The following is a 23,273-nucleotide window of genomic DNA, read 5'->3' on the forward strand; positions in this document are numbered from 1 at the left end:
AGAGCAAATTTCCTTCAGTGGCCTCTTTTTAAGAACACAGGGAAGTATTAATAGTTTTTCAGAAGGTTTCTATCAAAAAATGATTAAAATAAATGTTTCTCTGGAACCCAAAAGTCAATTTCTACTTCTGAAAAATTCAGTACGTGTATTCCCCAATCGTGTCAGAAAAATATGGCATCATCAGATTATGCTGTAGTGTAATTTAATATATGTCATCTCTTGTGTAGTGGGAAGAGACTTGGATTAGTAATTAAAATCTTGCCTTCAAATTCTAACTACGACCTGTATTTGCAACACAGTCTTAAGCTTTAAGTTCTTTTAAATCTTTTAAGTTCTTTTAAATAAGTTCTGTCACTTAAGGACAGGAAGAGTAACAGATACCTAATAGGTTACAATAAAGATAAAATTAGGTTAAGTGTGTTTTGTGTAAATATTTATAACTGTTCCTGTCCTGAAAAGGATATAAGGAAGCTAGACAAAAGAATGTGCATCATATATATATATATATATATATATATATATACACACACACACACACATATATATTTGCATTTTACAGATTATCTGGAGTTTTACTGCATTTTGTTTTTGTGGTTGCTTCATTGGTTTATCTCAAAAATTGGGTTTTGTATGATGTTAAACTTGTAAGCATTCATTTTAGAATTTATTTTTAAAAAGGTCATGAAGACAAGGTGATAGAATGTTTTATACTTTAGTGGTAATGCTGTCAATTACCATATATAAATATTTTAATGTGAAAACTACGACCAGATTGTTGAAATACCTTACCATAAGACTAATTCATAAGTATGGAAGTTAGGGAGCCGTTGCTTGTATTCATAACCTCTCTTACTGAATTTCAATGTAGAATGAATACAAATATTGTGCTAAAATTAGAAATGCACATATAATGTTCAATTAGACTACTGAGTCATTTAAATAAGAGGAAGAGTAACCTGTCAATGGGATAAAATTATCCTAATCCTTTCAGGCAAAATTTTCAGTGTAATTAAGGGTAACTGATAATGTTCTTTTTGCTCAAATCCATATACTTGAACTAACCATTTAACTGTCTATTTAGTGTAAGATATGACTTTCATCTCTTCTTATACCTTCTAAAGATGAAATATTCTTTTATATTTTAAAATAAGTTCTGTTTTTCATATTGAAATGAAGAGTCTAACTAGGAAATTACTGTTATAGTGAAAGTTGATCAAGATAAGCTTTAAATTTCACCTAAAGGAAATTAAATTTCACCTAAAGCGTTAAATTTCACCTAAAGGAAGTTTATCTGGATCACCTAATCTTTCATGCCAACCAACGTTATGTGAGTCTGTGTGTGTGTTGGGGGGGTATATTATTTGACTACTCAAAAGGAGTTTCTAAGAATGCGGAAATAAGACATGAGAGGGTGCTTCTGATAATGATAACAAACCAAAGAACTTTATAAGTCTCACTTTGTGTCAGTCCCTTTTCTAAGTATTTTACATAGATTAACTCAAAACAACCCTATGGAATCTCTCCATTTTGTAGGTGAATAAACCGATGCACAAAGTTTATGAAAGTAATCTGTTCAAAGTCATACAGTAATAAGTGATAGAACTTTGATTTATGTCCAGGCAATCTGTTTCTATAAAACATTCCCTTAACCACTGTACATACTACCTTAAAAATGTAAATGTCCTCTTTAAAGTTAGATATGCTACTTTCATCTTGGCACTACAGCCTGAGATTCAGCTAACTACCATATGATAAGATACATAGTTTTCCATATATTTAGACATACATTATATCTTTGTGTATATCATAGAAAAAGACGTAGCTAATTATTTTAAAATATCCATCTAGTCTCTAAGATAGTTTTACAATTGTAGTTATAGTAGTTGGAGCAAGATACAAAGAAATAGAAATAGTGCTAGGCACAATCTGCCAAATCTATTTAAGTTTTTTTTTTGTCACTAAATTAAGTCATAGGCTCTTGAGTCAGAAAAACTGAATTAGACTACCTCAAGTTGCTGATGCTATTAATTCTTGGAAATAAATTTCAGAGTAGAAAATTCCTACAAAAACAACTCAGATTTTGTATATTCCCAGCATTCAACATGATCACTTATTACATAGGTTTTATTTCTCTAGATTATGAGCCAGCAAACTACAGCCCACAGATCAAAGCTGGCCAGTGCCTGCCTTTGTGCATTCTGAGAACTAAAAAGAAAGTTTTTAACGTAGTTTTAAATGGTTGAAAAAAAAATAAAAAGAATATTTTGTATCATATGTATATTCAAATTTGTGCCTATAAATAAATTTTACTGGAATACAGCCATGTTCATTTGTTTATGTATTGTTTATGGTTGTATTCACACTGCAAGGACAAATATTTGAGTAGTAGTAATAGAAACTGAAAGGCCTGTAAAGCCTAAAATATTTATTATCTGAACCTTTATGGAAAACATCTACTGACACCAGCTTTAGACATTGAAATCTTCTTTCTTTAGGTTAAGCTGTGATCAGGTTTGCTTGATTATTCAAAAAGAAAAGAGTATGAATTCTAGTGATTTGCAAGATTTTTCAATCTAGGTCTTTGTATTCTAACTAGTTGTCCTACTGGATCAAAATTAAAGCTCAGTTGTTTACACAGTGGCCTGGTTTTTCCCTTGGCTACTGTGTTGATTCTACAAATCTAGCTTTTCTGCTACATGACAGATGTGTTCCATTATCCCATTCTCCTACTACAAGCCTTTCCTGTGATTTCACAGTGATTCTGCTCTTAGCTCTTAAACCTTGGTTTGCTCTTAGGTCATACACTCCTTTCCCTCTTAAGATTTTCCTTTGTATTTTGCAAAAAAAAAAAAAGCGTCTGCTGTGTGCATTTTATAGACTATACTTAAATGGCTATACTTGATCTCTTTTGTACTATGGAAGTTTAATAAAATATAAGAAGTAGACATCAAGTAGTGCTATAGATCAACTTCCACATTTTTCATGATCAAAATGCTTCCCAACTGCATATAGCGTATATTCCTTTACCACTAGGTAACCAATCATTCAATACAAGCTACTGTTGATTCTGATGACAGCTGTGTCTAGTAGGAGAAATGGACTTCAGGTCTGTGAAAGTGAATTTGAATGGAGATAATATAATTTTTTTTTTTTCTGCGGTATGCGGGCCTCTCACTGTTGTGGCCTCTCCTGTTGTGGAGCACAGGCTCCGGACGCGCAGGCTCAGCGGCCATGGCTCACGGACCCAGCCGCTCCGCGGCACGTGGGATCTTCGCGGACCGGGGCACGAACCCGTTTCTCCTGCATCGGCAGGCGAACTCTCAACCATCAACCACTGCGCCACCAGGGAAGCCCGAGATAATGGGTTTTCTTTTTTTTTTTTTCTTTTTGGCGGTACGCGGGCCTCTCACTGTTGTGGCCTCTCCCGTTGCGGAGCACAGGCTCCGGACGCGCAGGCTCAGCGGCCGTGGTTCACGGGCCCCTCCGCGGCATGTGGGATCTTCCCGGACCGGGGCACAAACCCGCGTCCCCTGCATCGGCAGGCAGACTCTCAACCACTGCGCCACCAGGGAAACCCAAGAGCTGGCTTGTCTTAAATACATATGATCTGGTTAATGTTTATTAGATTGATAAATGCTTACCAAATGTCAGTTTTGGGGGAAAACTACTGCTTCACTGCTTAGGGATATCTGATTCAAAGTGTGTCAGGAAGACTGGTCGGTGTGCTAAAGTCATGACAGCTCAGAAAAAAATACTTGAAACATTTTCCTCAGAGGTATTCTTAGAGAACAAAGCTGTCTTCATGTTTCTAATTACCAAAACACTTGGGGAGAAACAAAGGTGTTTCTTGTTATGATTCTTGTTCCTTTTCATAAAATAATAATTTTGTTGGTGAATCATGTCAGAGAAGATGAGAGACTCTGGAAAATGAAGATTTATAAAGTAATAATTCTCAGTAAAGTTAGATCCTATTTTTCCGCAATTTTTCTTTTGAAAAAGAGCAAGGAACGAAATGCCAGAAGATGTTAAGGAAAAAAAAGTATTGTGGAAAAATAGAATGCTTTGTAAGTGTCGCACGCCACATCAATATTTTAAGGCTGAATGGATTACCTGCTTGCTTTAGAAGAGGATTTATGTGGTTGAAGATTTGAGGATTTAACAAAGGTCCATTCTTAGTTATGAGGCTTTTTGAGGATAAATACTATTATATTTGTGTGTTATTTTAATTGAAATGACACTGCTGATCTTGGAGCTGTAAAAAGGAATTAGGCTAATGGTGCCAGAGTGCAGGTTTTCATTAGAAGAGCTAAAAATTGGAGGTTTGTAACTGGTTGTGATCTAATGGTCTGCTTTAGAGGCCTTCTTTGATGTGCAGTACCTTTGTGACATTGTCAGCAAAAGCAGAAGCACAAAGTGAGAAAAAAAGTCTGATGTTTTTTTCCTAATGCTTGAATCCAAAATTGCCTCAAGCTTGGCTGAAGAGCCACAGTTTTGATTGTCACTTCTCCGGTTTTATTGGTCAAGTAAAAAGAGAAGGCAATTTTGTATAATATGCCTTTAAAAATGTATTTGTTGGGCTTCCCTGGTGGCGCAGTGGTTGAGAGTCCGCCTGCCGATGCAGGGGACACGGGTTCGTGCCCCGGTCCGGGAGGATCCCACATGCCGCGGAGCGGCTGGGCCCGTGAGCCATGGCCGCTGAGCCTGCGCGTCCGGAGCCTGTGCTCCGCAACGGGAGAGGCCACAACAGTGAGAGGCCCGCGTACGGAAAAAAAAAAAAAAAAAAATTGTTTCTTTGAATGTGAAGACTTCAGAAGACTAAAGGAAATAAGCAGAGAAATAAAGAATTATTACTTTTTTTGAACTACTTCCGAACTACTCCTAATAGTTTGTTTTTAAATCGAGATATAAGTACAAATAAATTCAACCTTAGGCAATATAATTAATAATCTTCAATTTTGCTTGAGAAAAATCAGTTCTTTGAACATCACTCTTTTTGACACTCTCTTATCCTTCCCCCACCATGATTCCAAACAGAAAAATCAAGCTTGTATAAAATTTCTGACATAATCATTTCTCTATAATAGGTTTTAAGTTGTTTCGCCTTTTCCCCAAACTTAGGCAGAAGGAAGTTGTAGAGGAACAGTCCATTAAAATTTTGTCATCTCACCTGAGGCGGGCCTCACACTGACTACTGTATTCCACAGACAACTACTACTTGTACTGGAAACTGATCTCATTGCCTAACTTTGCTACTTACCTCTTACTTAAAATAAACCAATTCTGTATACCGTCTTCTTGAAGACAGTATATCCAATTTTAAAAAATTAAAGGACAACACAGACTGATAGAGGAAAGGAACTAGATTATGCCTGTTTGACCACAGGATTTACATCGTCTCAATGATCATCAAGCATAAAATGAGGGCTACTGTACAACTACTTAAATGCCCAACAATATTTGAATAATAGGTGTCTGATTTTATGCAAAACATCAGTTTGTATAAATGATACTATTTAATTAAATAAATGTTAATGCAGAAACCTGGGATTTTTCTTCTATAGGAATATATTTTATGGGATTCCTTAAACTTCATAGTTAAAAATTTTTAATATTATGAATGATAATAAATTCAATGCTCTATAGGTTAATAACTTGTCCAGTTATTAGGTGCTTTTTTGTTCTTGTAACCTTTTCCTCTTTCAGGCAGTAATCAATGTCTGGAAAAACAATAATGTAGCACTCTTAACTAAAAGACTCTAAATGAATCTGAAAACTCCTAGAGCACTTAAGTGCATTTGCTTAACGAGTGATTGTTTCATGGTGCAAAAACTAAAATCATAAACTGTTGAGATAAAGGGTAGTATCTATTATCATGTTAATGAAATTGTCTTCTTTGAAATTTCATTCTATTCTGTTCAAAATCTGGTACAAGTAATAAACTTTGTTTCTTGAAAACCCTTTTTCACAAATATTGAACTTTTAAGTAAATTATTTCTTTGGAGCTTTCAAATTTGAATGAAAAAAGACAGAAGAAACTCAGAAAAGAGGAAGGAAGTAAGGGAGAAAAGAGAGGACAGAGCAACGGAGAAGGAAGAAAGGAAAGGAAGCAGAAAGTAGAGAAAGAGAGGTAAGAAAGAAAAGTAAGAAAGATGCACTGGCAAAGGAAATAAAAAGGAAAATAAAGGCATTGTCTACAGAGGCTACTCCTGGGTAGCCCTGTAGAAGTAGGTTCTTTGAAGCACAAAGAATATTGACTGTGCAATGCCAGATGATAAGCAATGTTCTTCAGAATTCCAGCAGTTTTGTTGTTGTTGTTTGTTTCTTACACTGACTGAATAAATACATTTCCAAATGCTTGAATGCCAAGTCTCAGAAGGTAATAAAATAGAGCCAACTAATGACAGCTGGGAGAAAAAATCCTGATTAAAAGAAATGCAGAAATTCAAACAACCAACTCCTTCAAATAATTGAACTTAATTTTTGGCAGAAACCCAGGAATTCTTTACCCAAAAGCATAGATGCGTTGAAACAGCAAATTCAGTTGCTTACTTTTTAAACTCGCCACATGGTTTCAAAAAGCTAAGAAATTTGTTTTCCACTTCAAAAGTAAGTAGCGCTTTGAAGTACAATCGTGTATGTGTGTGTTGGAGGGAGCTCTTTTAGGTAGCTTTTCTTAAAACCTCATTTTACCCTTTCCCTGCCTGAATCATCCCATTTTTGCTCTTGATTTTCCATTGGTGGTCATTATAGACAAGAATAGTGCATTAAAAGCCATAGTTACAGGTCTAGATGGAAAAATCAATAGGACACATTTTCCAAGTAAAAATCAATAATACTTAAAACAACTTTTCTTACCTTAAAGGCAAATCCTATTGTGCTAAATAACTAAGTTCCACATGTGCTATGACCCTGTTCTGTCTAACTTACCATGTCTCTTTATCTTTTTATGAATGGTCATCTGACCAATTTTATGACAACACTAGCTACTAAATAAGAATGCACTAATGTGAAAGACACTTGGTTAAATGAATTAGTACAGAAATTATTTTAACGGCAATGATCAATTATGTATTTTGTTATACGACTACAATATAAAAGGAAAGTCACTGGAATTTTTAAAAAGCAGTGTTCATTTGTGACACCAATTAATGAAGTTAATTGGCTTGCTTGTGGCCTTTCAAAACCTTGTTAGTGATCAAGTTAGTTTATGATTGAAGATTAATGCTGATTCAGAGCAGTGCTAACTCAGTAGCTGTAAGTCTAACAACACAAATGAGGGGTACAATTCACTCTCTGCCATACATTGTGCTAGATGTTTGTTTGCATTATTTTTAATCTTCAACAGCCTTACAAGATGCATTCTACCCTCATTTACACATTGAATCCTATGGGATCTGATATATTAGGGGGTAAAACTCATAAACAGCTTAAAGCAGAATTAAGATTCAAACCCACAACTTTATAATGTCAAAACATTTTGTTTCACTCTACATTGCAAATACGCTTGTGATTTATTAAATCATGGCAGAAGCATGAGCCAAGAATTGAAATTGCACAATGCCTAAACTGCTTATAATTTTCATAGGGAAATTATCCTTCAAGTCATTCTGAGGTAAGTATGTAATACACAGACAGGAGTTTTCCACCATAAGCTATGTCATGACTATCTGCCAAGTTTTCATTTATTTCATTCTTTGTTTTCATTTTTCTTTTCCACCAATATAATCCTGTGATTATGCTTAATATACACTAATGACTTACGGTATGTATGAGTAAATCTTTTTTTCTGATTTTCTGAGACTGTTGGGGTTTCTGAGAGCACTGAATTCATCAGTGTCTGGATCTTCGTAGGTGATTGTGGGTCTTCATGTTTCTCTGATTTGAAATGAAAGCTGAAGGAAAAGCAAGATCATATGCCTGCAGGCCATTTTTCAGAGTGATTAGGCTAGGTTAGTTCAAGGTGGTGGACCATATAACAGAAATTAGAAACATAGAAGTCATTAGTAAAAATTCAAATCCCTGCCCTATTTATGTTTGATTTCGTCATTTCTACCCTGTCAACCTCCCATTCAAACATACTTCATTAACTCACCTTGAACTTTCCTCTATATCTTTAGTATTATATTTATTTCATCAACTAGCATTTTCCCCTTTTAAAAAAATATTTTTTAATTTTCCTAACTTTAAAGACACATAGTTTTATACTTTATAATTATTAAGTTATTAATTTTGTATGTTCATATTAATATTTTGCCTGAGGATTTTAAGATTTTTCGTTTCTCTCACACTAACATGAGCATCACTTTTGTTATAATCTTTATTAAAACTCATTGCTTTAACTTTGATTATGTATTTTATTTTTTATTTATGCTTACTTGTTTACCATTAATTCTTAATATTTTTCTTGTATTTTACTCTGAAAAATCAGTTTTACTTTTATCTAATTTTTTAATTAATTTTCATTTGGCATTTCTCCTATTCCTCTCTTCTTTTTTTTTTTTTACAATTTTTGTTTTTATAATTACTGACAGGACTATGACTACAGTGATGTTAATAAGGAAGGAGTGCAAACCATCAAGGGGGAACCATGGGCCGGCTTGCCCATAGGCTTTCCAACAACACCACTGACTTCCCCAGGGGATCTTCTAACTCATTTAGGAATGGTTCCCCAAGAAACTTCACTGTGGGAGAGCTAGTTAATTCTACCCAGGGCTATAAATCACTCTGCAGGTATCACTCTTGATTTATTAAGATGATGTTGCTTCCTGATAGCTCACATCATTCAGTCATTGTATGAGAAATTGTTGTAAATGTCCATTGTCTAGGATGTGGATAACTATTGGGTTTAGGTGCCGGAGCACACATTATAGTTTGCCATATTAAAAAAAAAAAAGATATAAAAATATATGGAATGTCTCAGTTGGGATAAACTCTCCATGTGCTACATAGGGCCTGACATTGTAAAGAAAATACTTGGTACTAAACATCCTAACTGGCAGAAGCCAAAAGAACCAAAGGGCATTAAATGCTAGTGTTCTTTAGGGTCCCTGTCTTTGGCAGCCTTCTCTTTTCATTCTTTTCACTCTCGGTTGCTATAATACAATTCGTATTATATTACCTACCACCTCTCTGTGATATCTATATCAAATATTTAATAATTATTTTATATAGGAAATGTAAAATCTATTTATGTTTGTAATTTTCTCCTAAGCTCCAGATCTTTGTATTCAATTACCCATAGACCACTTCCATCTAGATATTTAATACATATCTTTAATTCAATGTGTCTATAACTTTACTTACTTCCCCACCAGTCTTCTTCATGAATCTCCAAGGATCATTTCTTCTTGAGTTACACATCTTAGGGAACCAATCATCCCTGGTGGAATTGGGGGATTCTTTATTTCTCCTTCTTCTTCAAATCCACATTCAACCTATTATCAAATCCTGCTAAATCTACTTTGTTAATGGCTCTATACCTGTCAAAGATACCCTCTTTTCCGTTCTCTTGGAATGATCACCAAAATCTCTTACCTGACATGTCAGTTATCAATTTATTGCCTCTCAACTCCAAATTCATCCTGCATTGTCTGATCGGTGAAAATTATCCAAGGCCTTTAATTATTTTTTCAAGTTGGAATGATTTTAAGCTTTGCCAGTAGAGGATGTTGGACAGATATTGCAAGAGGAAAGGAGTTTTGCTTCCTTGTTCTGATGTGCTAGCATAGATGGCTTCTTCATCACCCAGTCTTGCAGTTCATCGCAACCAGAATTTCCCTTGGCACACTTCCTTAGGTATTTTTGTAGCAGAGTGCCTCAGTAAGACACTGCCAAGCCAACAGCTTTCTCAGCATCTTAGAGAACATATTTCCAGCAAGTTCCACAGGTGTGGTACCATAGCAACTTCTCTGCCATACAGTGAGTCAGAACCATGGCCACAAATGAAGTCTGTGTCTCAGCCCAGGATGGAAGGTGGGAGAGTGGGGGGAAGGAGCTGGGTCTCTTCCTTGGGACTGTTATGTTGGTGCTGGTGCTATTTTTTGTATTTGTAGCTGCTCCTTACATCTGCTATTCCTATATTCTTCACAGTTCTCTAACTTTTACTAGGTTATTTCCCATCACTCCACTCCTATATTACAGTTAATACTTCTGTATATTATATTAAACTTCCCCTGTTCAAATTGCTGTATGATTTTGCTCTCCTGATTATGTCCAGACTTCATGGATAATCATAATAACCTAGTCCTCCAATTTCCTTTCCTCCCCACTTTGATTCATTTTCTCCCTCCTGCTGGAAAAGCTAAGTAAAGTTGATACAATTCAGCAGCTTATATCTCTCCTCTGACATTTTGGGAAGAGTCCCACCTTAGCTTGAAATGCCCTTCCTCCTTTCATGTACCTTCCACCTGACTAATAATTACCACAGTCACTAAACAAGGTGCTGAGATTCAACAATGAAAAGATTAAAGTCCCTGCCCTTATGAAGCTTGTATTCTTACGGATGAAAACAGACAATAAACAAATATGGACTTATATGTTGAAGGGCAAAAAAATGCTATGGAAAAAAATGAAACAGACTGGAGGAGGTGTACCTGCTGCTTGTATGAGGTGGTGTGTCCCTGAAAACAGGGTAAGTTATACTGTGGTATCAGTCAACCTGCAAATTTCCGAGGTTTACTACACTAACAGTTTAATTATAGCCAGTGCTGCATGTCAGTCACGGCTCTTTTCCATGTAGTCTTTCCTCTGGGGCCCAGGTTGACAGAGCAGCTTCTAGAAAGATCGTTGCAGTCATCAAGGCAGAGAGAAATGAGATGGGAGCAACAATGTGAAGATGCCTAAAACTTCTGCCTAGAAAAACATGTGTCACTTATCTTCACATATTATTGGACAAAGCAAGTCATGACCAAACCTGAAACCAACTGGGCAAGAATGTCTAATCCTCCTGGGAGAGTAGGTAATTGTAAACAAAAATGCAGCCTAACACAAGTGAAAAAGAAAATCTTTTATGAGAAAGTGATATTTGATCAGCAAGAACTGAAAGAAGTAAAAGAGGGAGCTGTGAAGATATTTAGGGGCAGATCACTCCATAACAGGCACATAATGACTACTTTTATTCTTGTTGTTTTAAGTGAAAACACTTTAAGTACAGGGAAAATGATTCTTTAAATAGTAATTCTCTTGACAGTAATTGCTGTGGTATGCCATGCCATGTATAGTTAGCATGTGAAGAAAATGAATCAGGCATATTTCCTAATAATAATTATTCTAGTGAATGATGATTCCAATAGACAAGAGGATAGCAACTTCCTTAAGTGATTCTCTCTCTTGAAACTTAATGAAAGTTTTGTGTCTTAAACAAAATATCCTCAAGGTAGGTTTTTTGGGGAAACACTTTTTTCAGATCTGATTTTGCCACTAAGAATGTCTTATTCAAACCCTTGTTATTTAATTGATCCCTTTGTAAAATGATTTCTTCTGATTATGTAGAGACAGAATTTATGAATCAGTATAAATTGAATTTGATATTATACAAATGTTAAACTTTGTATAACTACTTTAATGAAAAATGTGTAGCTACATAATCTCATGTTGGACATATTAATAGTCTGCTTTGTTTATGTGAGTAAATATGATCTTTCATTAATCTAAATATTCTACCTTCCAAGCTTTTCCATGGCAGAAATTATTTTTGATGTTTATTCCTGATTCTAAAAGTAGGCTATGTATTTTATAGAATATTTTTAAAGCAATGAATAGGTTATACAAGATCACCTGCAGTTGTAGCAATCTACAAATCTGGAGAACCACTGTTTATAAGTTATTAAATGCTCTTATTTTTATGAAAATCTTGATCATGGTGCTCTTTTAGTGATAATATTTCACTACATTTTAATTTTCTTTGTTGTATTAGAATTTTTATAAGACTATGCCTTTCAGCTGTATTTTCCTATAAAATCATCCAGTAAATTTACTAGTGTAGCATTGTTCATAACATTCTTATATTTTTTAATTGCTCCCATTCTGGTTATAATTGCTTTCACTCCAAATTTCTTAAATATGTTTTCTCTCTTGATTAGAGTTGTCAGCAACTTATCAATTTAATAGATTTTAAAGAACAAAACCTTGGTTTCATTTGTCAATTTGATAGTTATCCAGGTTTCTGAGCACTTAATTTCTGCTTTAACTTTTTCCTAATTTTCTGGTTGGTTCCCATTTATTTCTTTTCTATATCCTCAGGTTAGATGCTTGGGAGTGCTACCTGAGGCTTGCAAGGACTCTTCATTACCCCTTCCTTCCTTTCACTATTTTATCCCTTTCTATGTATGGTATTGAGAAGGTAGTATTTATTCTTTAAACTCAAAATTTCATCTCTTTGTTTCATAGAGTCTTGTTCAATGCATTGACTTGTATGCCCAGATTTCCTGTTTGCTTAATGTTTGACCCCCTTTAGTTCATGAATTCTCAAAATGAAAATATAGCAGAAGATAAAGGAAGTGTTCTAGCTGTCCATAACTCAATTTCCATAAAGAGTCAGTAGATGGTATTTTTTTTTTTTTGCGGGCCTCTCACTGTTGTGGCCTCTCCCGTTGCGGAGCACAGGCTCCAGACGCGCAGGCTCAGCGGCCATGGCTCACGGGCCCAGCCACTCCGCGGCATGTGGGATCTTCCCGGACCGGGGCACGAGCCCGTGTCCCCTGCATCGGCAGGCGGACTCTCAACCACTGCGCCATCAGGGAAGCCCTGTTTATGCATTTTTGATTAATCGAGGATTTTTATAATTCTATTTTGCTATCAATATTGGCTTAATAGACATAATTTCTGTTGTATTATTTTGGGTCATTGCTTTAGGATTTCAGATATAGTACATGAACCTTAAAATATCTTTATTTATCTACCTTGCCAGACTTTGCATTATTGTTGTGTAATTTATTTCTCTCTATATTGTGAACCATACAACACATTCATTTTTTTTTTTTTTTTTTTTTTGTCTGCTTTGAACCTTTAAAAGATATTTTAGAATTAAGAAAAAAATTCTCGTGCTTCCCTGGTGGCGCAGTGGTTGAGAGTCCGCCTGCCGATGCAGGGGACATGGGTTTGTGCTCCGGTCCGGGAGGATCCCACATGCCGCGGAGCGGCTGGGCCCGTGAGCCATGGCCGATGAGCCTGCGCATCCAGAGCCTGTGCTCCGCAATGGGAGAGGCCACAACAGTGAGAGGCCCACGTACCGAAAAAAAAGAAAAAATTCTCTATTTACTCACATATTTACTACTGGTGGTGTTCTTCATTTCTTTGTATAAATCCAGATTTCCATGTGGTGTCATTTTTCTTCTCCCTGAATGATATAATTTAATACTCATTTATATATGCAGGTCTGCTTGTGGTAAATTCTTTCAGCTTTTGAATATCTGGAAAATCCTTTATTTCACATTTTTTGGAGGGAATGGAGAGGATTTTTATGACAATTCTATTTTATTTTTAATTTTATCTTTTTTGGCTGCCTTGGGTCCTCATTGCTGCACAAGGGATTTCTCTAGTTGAGGTGAGCGGGGGCTACTGTTTGTTGTGGTGTGTGAGCTACTGTTTGTTGTGGTGTGTGAGCTTCTCATTGTGGTGGCTTTTCTTGTGGAGCGCGGGCTCTAGGCACGCGGGCTTCAGTAGTTGTGGTGTGTGGTCTCAGCAGTTGTGGCACGCGGCCTCTAGGGTGCACAGGCTTCAGTAGTTGTGGTGCATGAGCTTAGCTGCTCCGTGGCACGTGGGATCTTCCCGGACGAGGGATTGAACCTGTGTCCCCTGCATTGGCAGGCAGATTCTTAACCACTGCACCACCAAGTAAGTCCCTATGAGTTTTATTGAGGTATGATTCACATATGGTAAAAGTTACCCTTTTAAAGTGTACAATTTGGTAGTTTTTAGGATATTGAATTGTGCATCACAACTGATGTTAGAATATTTTCATTACTGCAAAAAGAAACTCCATACTCAAGCAGTCAGAACAGAGACTCTTCTCACTCTAACCCATGACAACCACTAATCTACTTTTTGTCTCTATAGGCTTCCTTATTAAGGATACATTGCATAAATGGTATCATGTGTGGTCTTTTGTGATTGGCTTCTTTCAGTGGGCATAATGTTTTTAAGCTTCATCCATGTTACCGTATTTATCACTATGTTACTCCTTTTAGTTAAAAATAATATCCTATTTTATGGATATGTTCCATTTTGTTTATCCATTCACCTATTGATGAATATTTAGGTTATGTCCTATTTTTGGCTACTATGAATAATATCGCTATGAATAGCCACATACAAGTTTTTCTGTGGACATATGGATTCTCTCTTTTTTTGTTTATTGGGGAATGCCTAATTTCCCGTTCATGTTAGTATGATAGTTTGGCTGAATTAAGATCTCAGTTGAAAATCTTTTTCCTTCAGTACTTTGAATATCTCATCCTTCTGTCTCTATGGCTTCTGATAAGAGACCAGCAGTTAATCTTACTGAGGATTCATTCTATGTGATTGTTTCTCTGTTGCTATTTTTAAGACTCTATTTTTGACTTAGGCTTTCCACTATGATATGTCTAGATGTGACTTTCTTGGAGTTTCCTAAGCTTCCTGGATGTGAAGATAATGTTTATCTCGAATTTAGAAAGTGTTCAGCCATTATATCTTTTCCATGGACTGAATGTGTGTCCCCCAAAATTCATGTGTTGAAACCTAATCCCCAATGTGATGGTATTTTGAGGTGGGGGTCTTTGGAAGGTGATTAGATCATGAGGTCAGAGCCTTCATGAACGGGATTAGTGCCCATATAAGAGACCCCAGATAGCCCACTTGTCCATTCTACCAGTTGAAGGTACAGTGAGAAGATGAATGTCTATGTACTAGGAAAAATTCTCACCAGACATGGAATCTGCCAGTGCCTGGACCTTGAAGTTTTCAGCCTCCAGAACTGTGAGAAAATTAATTTCTGTTACTTATAAGCCACCCAGTCTGTGGTATTTTTGTTATAGCAGCCCAGACTAAGACAATTTTTATATATTTTTATTTCTCCTTTCTCTCTTCTCCTTCATGGACCCTCATTATGTCTATATTGGTATGTTTATAGTGTTCCACAGGTTTCATGCTCTGTTCATTTTTCTTTGTTCTTTTTTATTTCTGTTCCTCAGTCTGAGTTATCTCAATTGGCCTATCTTCAAGTTTACTGATCTTTTTTTCTGCCAGCTCATGCCTGTACTTGAACTCCTACTGAACTTTAAAAAAATTTCTATAGTTTTCCTTCTTAATTGCAGAATTTTTACCTGGTTTATTTTTGTAATTTTTATCTCTTTATTGATATTCTCTATTTGGTACAATATTGTTTTCATATATTCCTTTAATTCTTTAGATATGGTCTCCTTTCATTCTTTGAACATATTTATAATACTTGATTTACATCATTTTGAAAAATTAAATCCAACATATGTGCTTCTCTTTATGGGCAGCTTCTACAGAGTATTTTTTCTTTTTTTCACTGTGTATAAGTCATATTTTCCTCTTCCTATGCATGACTCATAACTTTGCTTATTGTTGAAAACTGGAAATTTAAACACTGGAACTTAGATTCTTCCCACCTCCCTTCTTCCCCATCAATGTCCTTATTAGTTTTATTGTTTTGTTTTCTGTGTGTTGCTGCTATTTGATTATTTAGTGACCTTTCCAGCCTAATTCTTTAAAAGTCTGTATTCTTTTGTTGCCCGTGGCCACCAGAGTCTCACCTTGATTTGCCCTAGTGTTCAGGTAATGATTTTTCTGAGATTTAATTAAATGCCTTAAACCAAAGGGTCTCCCACTCTTTGCCAAGAGGCTCTGCTTGTTTGTTAGGGAATGCTTTCAATAGTCTGGTAGTTTACATCTCTGCCTTAGTCACTTTCTGCTCGTACAGAGCCTCAGGATCAGCCCGAGGTGAGGGGGTAGGGCTCCTCAGGTCTTCTTTAGATACAAACACAGCCCTGCTCCATGTGTTTAGCCTTTAGATCCTCGGCAATATTTTGGAGTACTCAAAGCCACCAATGAATGTCTTATTTTTCAAGTCATAATTTTAAGTTTGTGACCAGGCTGTTGTTTGCATCAGCTGGTATCACTGCCTCAGAGAGCTGCTATTTTAAACAATTATCACAGATTCTTTTCAACATATGCCAAGGTTTAGTGCTCTTAACCTTAAGTGAGCTCTGAGTCAAGTTAAATAAAAACAAGTCCTAAAAATGGGACTTTTATAGGGAGCTGCCAGAAAGGTCAAATAGGGAAAATTCTCTGGTGATGAAATTTTGGGGAGAGGTGTAAACTCATTTTGGTGCCTTCATCAGCTGCAAGGTTGCTTGTATTCACAGTTACCATGAATGCAAGCCTGCTGGTTTTCAAGGTTTCACAGAGGTTTGGAAAGAGAGGGATGAGGAGGGACTAAATCAAGACACCACAAACCTCAGTGTGCTTATCAGTCTTACCTAACCCTGGATTACTGTGTTAGCAATGTCATTATTGATAGTCAGGACATGAAGAAAATTTAAAAGAGAACAATCAAGAGTTTAGTTACAGTGAAAACAAGATATGGAGATAATGAGTAGCTAGTAAGAAGACTATATTCGATTATTAAAATAATTGTGTAAGCACTAAATCTACCTAAACAATGATGCAAAGCTTTTAAACAACTGACCAATATTGAGGCAGATTGTGGGGGAAAAATGATTAATACTAACTGTCTTTCAGAGTTTGCTTGGACCTCAGATTTACTGTCAGGTGTTAACCAACTAAGCCAATCTGGTTCAGTCCATGAGGAGAAGCAGGTTCTTTAAGTTAAATGGTTATTAAATATTTTTAAATATGGTCCATCAGCATAGTTATTTAATCAATGAATTTTCTTTTGTTTTTTGCTAAAATTATTATTTCTTGCTGGATTATATTTTCTCCAGTGACATATTGCTAATAGTTGAGCACAACATTACATGTTGGAAGTAAGCTTTGTATAGGTGACGTAGAAGTGAAAGACTAGTGTCCCTCTGCTAGTCTTCTAAACATCTATTCCCCTGCTTGAATGGTTTGTAATATCAAAAGACTGATAGATGTGTATATACCTATGTTTACTTTTCTCTCCCTCAGGTTTTGTATGTCCAAAGGTTGTGACAAACATTTTGAGAGAAAACTGTTTTCATTGAACTTGAGGGAGAAAAAAAGTAAGCCCTGTCAATTTATAAAGCCCGTTCACACAAATGGCATGCAGCAATAAACTAGTCGATGTTCGGTATAAAATCTCATTTTTGAACAGCATTTTTATGGTTTTTAGTATTCCAACAAGATCAAAACTGAAATAGTACATTTTCTGATCATCAAACAGTAACTCATATATGAACTAAATTTGTGAAATGTCCACACAAATGTCAAAAGTTGCTCTTCCCCATTCTCCTCGCTCTCATTGTTACAAGGATTTTAATTCAATAGTTATCTATGTTTATAGATGTTTAATATATTTATGCTGCTTTTACTTTTAACAAAAGTTTTATTATAAGAAATGTTCTAATAAAGTATGGATATTTGTAATTCAGAATCATTCTTTTGCAAAGGACAGATATCTACTCAACAATCCCAAATGTAAATGAAAGGTAGCAATTTGTTTCAAGTACAGCAGGAGTTCTTAAGACTAGACCTAGAAATTATAAATCAGGCACCTAAGTCTCCCATGCTGGTAGTAACAAACACTGATACTCTACTTTAAATTATATCAAATCGTTACCCTAGTCCTCTATGAATACTAGTTTCGGGTCTACATTATTACCAGCTAAGGTATTTTGTGCATATCTTTATTCGTGAAGTACATAAGGGCTATGAGCTTAGATGATATAAGTAGCCAGAATTTCTTAAACATTTTACAAGTTTCTTACTGGAAAATGGCTTAAAAGATCAAGTTAAATAAAATATTTCAGGCGTATTTTATACTTCTAGAATTGTGCAAGAATCTCTCTCAATAGTGCATTTTATCATTCACTTTTTTATGTTTATTCATTCTCCAGCTGTGTTTCTCTCTAACCACACTGCGTCTGATCTATTCTAGCTTAAACGATAGTGTTTTGCATGGATTTTTAAAAATACTGAGGTTATATATTGATACATTTGGAAAAATACTAAAATTTCATTCCTCCAGTAATTTCACAGAGCCATGGATTTGATAATATGACTTGTGATTCTCCAGTTTTTCATGTCGCACAACTGCATAATATCTCACAGGATTAGTGTTCTTTGAAGCATGGTTTGGTCTATGATGCTCCATTTCTGTTTAAAACAGAGTCAACATTTTTCTTCCAAATCGTAATGTTAGTTTATTGAACATCCCTTCAACACTCAGAAATGTCAAGCTAATTTCCTCTTAAAAAATGCAAAGCTGGGCTTCTTAGGAAAACATGAGATGAGACGAGAAACTGGGCTTTAGTACTCTTTTTCCACTGTTCTCCTTATCTTTTCAAGGAAATGGTGCAAGATGACAAAGTTTTCAGTGATATCTGTTCAGAACTAGACTTAGAAAAAGGAATTGTTTGTGGACTAAATTGCACTAGTCCATTATAAACACCTCATCTATTGATACTTTTATAAATGTTGCACATTAATTTATTATTATTATTATTATTATTATATGTAAATAGTTCTCTCACAAATTGGATACTTTTGAGGGTGGTAAAACAGGAAAATTTTAGACTCCCTTCTTTTATGTTTTTTGTTACTCCCTTTTTACTTTGATTCCATCTTAGAGGATGCTTACCACAACAGTGCCCTTTTAGGTATGCTCTAGAAGATTTATCCACCCATTACAGAATGCCTAACATAATAACCCACTGGAATTGTTTCTGTGAGAATTTAGGAAATATTGCCTGGCTTCTAGCAATCTGGTCTAGATTTTACGTCATGGGCAATGTAAGTATTTGATCTGATTATTCTTCTCTCTATTGTCTATTAGGAAGTTCAAAGCTTAATTTGCAGTTGATTTTTAGCAATTAGAGAGGATGTTGCAGCATACATTTTGTGTACTAAAGTCATTTTGATTTCTGTTCATTATCGTACTCATTTATCCCTTTGCACCAATCTCTTCATGTGTCTTTTTATGTTGTATTGCTATATGTCTTTCACTTTACGTCTAAACTATGGGTGATGGTTGTGAAAGAAGGTTTAAAAAATAAACATTCCTCACTATGTTTTAAATTTATTTCTTTTTTGATTGATCCTTAGTTTTTTCTTCGTTAGACTGCATGTCTATAAATTTGTAAGCTTGCTTTGTATGCTTTGTTTTATATACACACATACACATAAGGCTGTGTAATACCCACTGAATCTAGAATACAGAATTTTTCTTCTATTGAAAGTCATATAAAAGGTTTTATTGGCTAATTTCCTCTTTAAGGTGCTTCTAGTTATAATATTTGTAGGATCTCTGAGATATTCTTAGTTAAAATGTTGAAAAAGCTTTCTAAGTATATACTTTAAAAAGTCACAATTCACGACTATGCTTTTTGACAGCTGTGAAATAACAGTATAATTGCACCATAACTGTGAAATACAACTTTTTCTTGCTTGTAGAAAGTGGATATTTTGCCAATTCTGACACGTATACAACAGCTTCAGGGCATCTCATATTGCCTGATTAATTAAGCCCCACTATCCACCTTGTCAGATTCATTGCCACCTTATCCAAAAATTGAGATAAGCAGATTAAATACATAAAATAAAAGTAGGTGGTTTGAAAAATACAAGTGTAATTTCTTTTGTAATTACGCATTTGGAGACACCATATATATAAAAATGTACATTAAATTTTATAGTAAGCCATTTTAATAATTTTTTCTTTTTTCATCAACAATTGTAATAGACAGCAGAGATTTCATATGAATTGGTAGAATCACCCTCAAATATTAGTTTAAAAGCATTCAGTTATCCCAAAGTGACTCTTTTAATTTAGAAATATTACTGTGGAGGTTCACATCATTAACTTATATATCAGTTACAGGGAAAAAGATTATATAATTAATCCTTTTAGAGAAAAATGAACTTTAGTTACAAATCATGCAGTAATGTTTGGTCATGTTATCATGAAAGAAATATAAATGCATTGATTCATAAACTCTAATTCATTTGATAAGCACTTTAGATTGAAAAGAGAACATTAGTTACAGAACATTTTATAGTTACATAAGATATTTGTAGAACTGTAACACAATAAGAGATAGTGATTTTTGTGAGCAGAATTTATTTTATAATTAAACTTCTCTTCTCAAAAAAAAGTTTGATTTTTTTTCTGATGTGGCACATCTACCTTTTTGATTCAGTCTTTGTCTTCTTTAGAACATAAGTCTTTGTTCTTGACTTCCAAAGCCAAGGAATAAGATAAATATATAGCGGGCATCCCTAGAGAATGAAGAACAGAGGAGAATGTGCAGCCAACTAGGAGAAATGATAGTTAAGCCAAGGGTTTGAGTATGTGTGTGATTTAACCAGGTTGAGGAAGATGGAGGCTAATGGGAGCTCTCTAGTCATGGAGACCAGCATAACTAAAGAAATGCAAATCTGAAGTATAATAAGGCATTCAGGTAACTGCAAGCTCTTCAGTATTACTACGGGATAAAATATGAGATATGAAATAGTAAATCAGGTTAATTGGAGAAGTGGATATAGGCTTTAAGATGATATATTCAGGAGTTTGAAATATATCCTGAAGTCAAAAGTCCCTAAAACTTAAGAGATACTCCAAGTTGCCTAAGACCTTTAAACAAATAATAACAGCATTTTTTTCCTGACAATTTCCCATGTAAGTCCAAAATACCAAATGAATTTTTTTAATTAAAAATATCTATATATGTATCAAACTATCAAAATAAGACAAAGAACTTAAAATATTGCTTTCTGATCACTGAATAATTAATATGGTCATTAAAATTTGCATTCAAAATACTACAACTTACACATGATGCTGTAATATAAAATTTACATTAAAAATAAATACCATAAATAGAACATAACAATAAATAAGTTTATTGAGAGGATTCAGAAAATAAAATTGAAAGCAATTTCCTATATTGAACCATTATTAGTTGAGATTGATAGTGAAGAAAAATGTGGTAGAAAGAGACAAGGAATGTTGAAGCAGTCAGTGGATGGATTGCTGAAAGTGACATGCAGAGGAGGTAGGTAAATATCAAACCCAGAAGAACTGACATAGTTCCCCTATATATGTTACTGCTATGGAGATACCAGAACAGCAAGCTTCATGCTGCTTCTCACCCATGAGTGTGCACAGCAAGGGTACTTACCAGAGTCAGCCATTTCTGACCCATGTCTAATGCCTCCAACAGAAAATCTCTGCTCTGGGTCTCCTCTCCCCATCAGCTGCCCAGACCTTTCTCAGAGTCTGAGACTCTTCCTACACAATCTTTCTTCTGTTCCTTTTTCCTCCTCCTCACACATATCAGACCTGCATTGTGGTCTCAAAGTAATAACTGTCTAATCATACTTCCTTGTCCCTTAACTTCCATAGATGTTTCAATAAATCTGTTTCCATTTTAATTATTCCCTGGTGTTTGCTTCCTGGAAAATCTGAACTATCATGGTAAGAGACATCATACAATATTTAAAAGAGAACTTTTCGTTATTTAGCTGACACATTGAAGGGTTATTGTTTACCATTATATTTGTATGACCCATATATTCCTTCAAAGTACAAATATGGCACCTGTGATTTGACTGTGTGACTCTTAAAGTTGTCATCATCTCCATCTTCTTCAAATAAGTATCATATACCTTCCTGAACAAGTGTGATTATTAATTTCCCTGCATGAGATTTCAAGAGCTATCTAGCATCATTTTCATCAACTTCTTCAAAGTTAACATCCCTCTTCAGGAACAATAATTTTCACTCTATCCTCAACCACCTTTACAAAACCTTTTAAATCAACCACAAATTGTGGAGTTAGTTTTTTATTATATCTCTTGGTGTTGATGTAGAAAAAAATTTTTTTGCCATACCTGGTTGGTAAATTCCAAAGCCTTTTTTTGTGTTAAAATGTTTCCAAAAAATTTTAGTAAAGATTCTTGTTTGACATCTGCACCCTGGACCATGTTTTGCATAAATTATTGAGAATAATAAATTTTGATAACTGTGATAACCTCATGGATAATAAACATATGGTCCATGGGTTACAAATGTAATGTCATATTTGGAGGGGAGATAATCATGTGGATGGTAGGGCTGCATTCCACATTCCTGGCTGAATGTTAAGAGGTCAAAAATGTCTAGAGCTCTATTTGCAAGATTTTTTTAAAATTAAGGGTCAGAAATAAGATTGTACATAATTCTGAAAGACCCTCCCTTGTGAAGTAGGCATTGGGAATTTACAAACGACTTTCAATTTTCCTTTGGTCATTCCTTTGAGTAAATGTATTTTTCAAATAGACCGATTTAGGTTTAACATAACATTAGTAGCACAAGTACCTGGATAAGTAGCGTCAGCCAGCTAGAAGACTTCATAACTTTATGAAGATGGTTACCTTCTCCTGAAAGATAAACCTACCAGAGAATACTGCTTCCAAAACAATTCTGTCTCATCAACAACAAAATTTTCTTTGGCCAGTAGAGCCATCTTTGATTTTTTTTTTTTTTTTTTTTATAGTTAGGGCAGGAAAATAACAATTTCTTCACAGAGAGTTATCATAGCTTCCACAATTATTTTGATGATATGAGCTGTCTTAGTCTACTCAGGCAGCTATAACACAATACCACAGACTGGATGGCTTAAACAACAGGCATTTATTTCTCACAAATCTGGAGGATGCGAAGTCCAAGTCCAAGACCAAAATCCCAGCAGATTTGGTTTTTGCTGATGGCCTTCTTCCTGGCTTACAGATAGCCTACATCTCACATGACCTCCTCTTCGTACATAAGGAGAGGAAGAGAGAATTCTGATCTCTCATCCTCTTCTTATAAGGGCACTAATCGCATCATGAAGGCACCACCCTCATGTCCTCATCTAAACCTAATTACCTCCCAAAGGCTCCAACTCCAAAAACTGTCACGTTGGGGCTTAAGCCTTCAACATATGAAATTTGGGCAGATACAAAGAGTCCATACATAACATGAGTATAGCATCTTGATTCTGTGGAACTTCTCAGGCTTGCTTTGAAAGACAACTTTTTTTGCCAACTTATTTTCTCTCCCATTTCCTTCATCTTGAACTTCTCTGACATTGTTATTGTCATCCTAA

At 35.2% G+C, this 23,273-nt stretch overlaps 1 protein-coding gene across 4 annotated transcripts in view; it reads left to right on the forward strand.

The window, feature by feature from the left end:
• Positions 1 to 23,273, forward strand: part of MGAT4C (MGAT4 family member C) — a 611,229-nt gene that overhangs the window by 132,167 nt on the left and 455,789 nt on the right. The gene's annotated exons all lie outside the window — the stretch shown is intronic.

This window comes from Globicephala melas, chromosome 10 (genome assembly GCF_963455315.2).
Source record: "Globicephala melas chromosome 10, mGloMel1.2, whole genome shotgun sequence".
Classification (NCBI taxonomy): Eukaryota; Metazoa; Chordata; class Mammalia; order Artiodactyla; family Delphinidae; genus Globicephala; species Globicephala melas.